The sequence below is a fragment of the Pinus tabuliformis genome, chromosome 3_1 (assembly GCF_031772625.1).
Source record: "Pinus tabuliformis cultivar Carrire ecotype Pingquan chromosome 3_1, CPIR1, whole genome shotgun sequence".
Classification (NCBI taxonomy): domain Eukaryota; kingdom Viridiplantae; phylum Streptophyta; class Pinopsida; order Pinales; family Pinaceae; genus Pinus; species Pinus tabuliformis.
Window position 1 is genome coordinate 894,358,170 of NC_142301.1, and position 5,411 is coordinate 894,363,580.

The 5,411-nt window shown below is 35.3% G+C and overlaps 1 pseudogene; it reads left to right on the plus strand.

Annotated features, from left to right (window-relative positions):
• Positions 1-3,168: 3,168 nt before the first annotated feature.
• On the plus strand, positions 3,169-4,621 carry LOC149190507 (guanosine nucleotide diphosphate dissociation inhibitor 1-like; annotated as a pseudogene).
• Positions 4,622-5,411: the final 790 nt, after the last annotated feature.

Sequence of the window (5,411 nt, forward strand, 5' to 3'; positions counted from 1 at the left end):
GCAAACCATTTATTCTCCCCAGTATGGTCGCCAATATGTTAGCGCTTGAAATTTCACCTCAGGCTGAGAAAGGTAAACTTCAAGGCAACATCAAACCACTTAGCCTCGTAGCTAGCCCTACGGGGCAGGAGAGGGCTCTCTCCGGTCTATCTCGGTAAAGATCTTCAACGGGCGAGATAACCAATAACGAAACACTGATTTTAGGCTAGTAAACTGATAAAAAGGTTTGAATTGGGAAGTTTTAAGATTTTGGAGGAAAATCGGGGAAAGGCAATTTTGGGTGCGGGGATTGGACACAGTTTTTGCAGGGGGTTCTTTGGGGTACGGTAGGAGACTGTATTGATGCCTTTGAATTAAGTGAATGGATAGGAATGACCGGTGAGGGGCTAAAGAGAGCAAGAAACCTTCAAGAGTTCTCTTTAGACAGATGAAAACATAAATATTAAGCAAACTTAAAAGCAGAGCATGGCGATCATGAATTCTACTTTAACACTTCATTTTCCTGATTTGCAGAAGGAAAAGTAAGGAGATGATTCACATAACAAACTTACAAGTACAAAGAGAAACACACCATCAATACATGTAACCACAGGAATCCCAAAAAGGACTGCAAAACCCTGGTCTTTCTTCCTTTGCCAAAATTGCAGAGATACAATGAGTAATACAATAGAAGCTTTCTCCCTCAAGAGTCCAACGATGAAAATGACCAAGAAAGTACATAATATAGGCAATCTAACATCTTTCCTTGCCTCTAGGGGTCGAGCTCACTATCCTAGGAGCTGTTTCAACCAATTCTAAATTGAGCACTGAAAACTAGGCAGTCAAAACAACTTGCCTCTATAAGCTAGGAAACCAATTCATTCATTAAATTTTTGCCTATCTCATGAATGCATATTCTAGAAGAGATAAATGAGTGTCATGTTAACATGAAAATACATTAATTACATCAAAGATGGTGAAAAATCCCATCCCAAGTCAAAACTGGTCAAAGCTGGGCGAATTCTTGAGCTGTAGGTGCATTTCTGTGAAAATTGCCCAACACGTCGCGCCCTGCTCCTGAACACTTTGCGCGCCTTTGGAGCTATTTTTGAGGCACTTCCAGGTGTCCAAATGAGGCAAAAGTGGGCTTATTGGAAAGGTCTGGATGTCTGAGTGTTAAGCTAGGTTAATTACCATAATACAAAAAAGCAGCTCATATCCATTTACCATAAATTTCTAAATCCCAAAGCCTCATCAACCAAGATGTCATTATGAAGAGAAAACCAAGACATGACAATCAACCACATAAGCCACTTCTCATCCACTGCCACAGTTTTCCTCTACCAATGTCCCAACCTTTGGAGGGTTAGGATCATGATACCGATATGTAAAAATCTAGAACATGTGATCAAGACCCCATGTGCAACCCTCGTGCGATATGGTGGGTAACAAATTGTTTGGTGAAGACATTGAATTTTTTTTATAGATGATATTGCTAAGCATAGAGAGTGTGACTGGATCAATGCCTTGTACAAGGAATTTATGCTCATCATAAACTTCATTTCAGTGTATATTGTTGTCCACTATATTTACCAAATTCACTCTACTTGTAGCTACTTAAACTTGCAAGGACTATATTTGGTCGGTTTTGCTTGCCTTTAGGCGTCTGTTGAATGTTGGATGAGCATTGTTTGATATGATAGTGAGTGATTTATGGGAGAAACTAAGGATACATATTACATCAGATAGGGATGGTTCCTATACAATGCAAGACACTATTATTTATCCTTATTCTTGGGCATAGATTAAGTATATTTGTTGTTCACCAAGCCAATTTATAATATGATTTTCTTTGCAAATTTAGATCAACCAATTATTGGGTCAGCTTATGAACAGATGGACACCATGCTAGGCCAGCTTAAGGACATTATTCAGATGAGAGATCTAAAATTGTGTGACTATATTCTACATAGAGGTGGAAGAACAGTGGGTGAAGCAAAATTTCCACTTGATTCCTTAACATATGTCCGTACACCAAAATGCTTTGTTGCGTCATAGTTGGAAACGCCATGTGGTGAAGAGAAAACCACACATGGATCCAAAGGTTGAAAGTGATCACATGTGAGTAGTAGACAAGCTTGCCCCCAATGAAGAGTGTGATATCATGAGCACAAACAATCAATATTGAAAGACTATTGTTTTGTCTATTAAACTAGAGATTTGAAGAAGATGAATTCTCTTTAGTGGTGGAACATGTATGGTGGTTTTTCCCTACAATTGTAGTGTTTAGTGAAATTGGTGCTTTCATAGGTTGTGAACACTTGAAACAGTTTACCAAGTACAAAATCCCATTGTAGTAGAAGAGGTTGAGGTGAAGAATTAAGTAAGAACAAGTAGCATTTGTTTAACGGACAACTCCTAAATCTCTACAGGTTTTATGTTTTGCAAATTTAAGTTTATATTGGGAAAATATGCAAGAATTTACGGTACTAGGGATATATAGTTTTTGAGGGAGATTTTAAAGGCGAGGTGGGATTTAGATAGACTCCCTGCATATTTTGTTTTCTTTGCATTTTCTAGACCTAGACTCGAAAAATTATGATTTTATTAACAGCTCATTGTACAGTTTGGCGGCATATTTCCTTTAATATAATCATTACTCATTTGGATTTAAAAGAAAAAAATTATTCTAGTGACCCATTTAAGGTCTGTGCATCTTATTTAACCCTAGTACGGGTGGAAAAAAGGAATTGTTACAACTAATGCAAATGAGATGGAGGGAAAACTAGGAAATGAAGTCTTTCAAGTGGTGATATAAATACATGTGTAAGCAAATCATTGAAATTCCATCTGATTGGAACGAGATTTCAAGTTTTTTTTTCATCTTGGACAGATACATATGCTTTTGGTTGTTTGACCTTCTGATTTCCCATTGGATGTCATAGGTGAGCTAGATGTAAAATTAGGATTACTTAGAGAACTAGTTGTGCCACTGAAATATTCTTTTGCATAGTTAATAATACAAGTATTTTGCAAATTTTCAATTTGAGTCATTGTGTAATTGCTTTAATGATTCTATTTAATCATTTCAACATTTTTAAGAAATACAAAAACCACATTTTTCGTTCCCACTGGATGAGTGATTATGATTTTATAATTTGTGTATAAATTTATTTTGTAAATGCAAAGATGAAATTTGATGAAGAAGGTAAAGTTAATGGGGTGATATCAGAAGGTGAAACTACCAGATGTAAAAAAATTGTTTGTGATTCATCATATCTACCTAATAAGTTAATTTTACTTGAATGATCTTAAACTTAAAATATGTTGTATTATAACATAGTTGTACAATACTCAGGTGTTTGTATGTCATGCTACCTAACATGTTTTCGTGAGTCAGGTTAAGAAGATAGGTAAGTTTGCTCGAGCAATTTCTATCATGAGCCACCCCATTTACACTTCATCATTTTTTCTTTTATTTTTATTATAGCATACTTGTAGAATATTCCTATGTCACGCTACATGACATGTTTTTTTTAGCCAGGTTAAGAATATAGAGGAAGTTTCTCAAGCAATTTTCATCATGAACCACCCCATTCCGAATACAAATGATATCGCTGTAGATTATTTTTCCTCAAAAGCAACTTGGATGCAAATATGATATGTATATCCACTGATTTCATATTTTGTCTTTTCAAAAATCATATTTTTTGCCTTGTGCTTTTTTGGATGAGTAGGAGGAATTCATATTTTGCCCTCATTACAGACCATAGTTTCTCAATAACAAGGTTTTGCCATGGAAATTTATGCATGAAATACATGTAAATGCATCAATGTAGATTTATGATTTTATATTACAGGTTTTTATTATACCCTCTACTTTGTAATTACATGAATTTTCTTCACCTTTCATTTTGTATATATGTATTTTGTTGTTCCCATTCACATCATGTTACTCCAAAAGGAAAATGCATTGCATTTGTTTCAATAGAAGCATATACTGACCAACCCGAGAAAGAATTACAACCAGGATTAAATTTGCTTGGAGCAGTTGATGAGGATTTTTTTAACACTTAAGATATATATGAACTTGTTAATGAACCATCTCTTGAAAATGGCTTCATATCAAAAGTAAATGGTATTTTCATATTTTCTTTGACTTTTACATTTATGTGTGGATATATTTTTATTATCAAGTCTAGGAAGGTACCATAATGTAGAGAATTTTTTCCTGCAGAGCTATGATGCAACTACACATCTTGAGACAATGGTTCAAGATGTGATTTCTATGTACACACAAATCACAAGAAAGGTAGAGTTACTATTTATTTACACTTGAATATTTTTTCTTTTATTTTTTAGTAGGTTTATTTCAACTACTACCCTTAACAATATTGATTTTTTTGCCTACCCTTAATGCCTATTCTTTTCTTTTTTCTTCTATCTCTTTTGTTTTTGAAATCATTGGATCTAAGTTTTGATCTCAATGTTGAAACTGTTGCATACGAGTAATTTCTATTGTTCCAGGCTTGATTTTCTTTGACGGTAATGCTAAGCTGCATCAAATGCCTATTCTTTTCTTTTTTCTTCTATCTCTTTTTTTATATAGGTATTGGATCTAAGTGTTGATCTCAATGTTTAAAGTGTTGCATATGAGTAATTTCTATTGTTCCAGGCTTCAATTTCCTCGACAGTAATGTCGGGCTACATCCATCTTCTAGATATGGTCAAAAGTGACCTCATATGTCACTGTAAGATTTCTTTGAATTTGTGAAGCTTATTTATGTATCAAAATATTGACATGCATTCTAAATTAGTTACCTCAATGCCTAGTGAGTGTTACGATGAAGTTGAGTCTTTTTTCTAATATATGTCAATAGTCTCTTTTGAATATTTAATCTACATGTTTTTCTTGCAATGATTTATAATGTAAAAGCAGTGTCCATTTTTTTTCGAGGAGAAAATTTGTAATTTCCATTAATTTCAGAAAATTACATGTTGTAGATGCTAAACGCATATGCAGAAGAGTGGGCAAAGCCACTTACAATAACAATACTTCAAGAGAAGTATTCCAGAAAAGCCCATAGACTGTGTAGCAAGTACATGGGTATGTAAACCCCAAAACAGTTTGTAGAACCGACCTATGGAGGATACCCAAACCCATCACAACAAACAACAAATAAAGAAAAATAAAGCTCCTGAGGAGAAAAATAGTGAAACAGTAAAACTCTAAATCTGGCCGCCCAGACAAGAAGGAGAGGCACGAAATGAGGAAAGAGCAGCCAGGGTAGCCACTCCTCCCCCGCCCCCTCAAACTCTCCTCCTGAAATCGACGAAACCAGAGGAGGAGACCAAACTGCCCCAAGCTTCCTCAGCCGCCTGCAGAAACCCCAGCAAAAAAACAGCCATGATGAAGTGGCACGAAACAATGC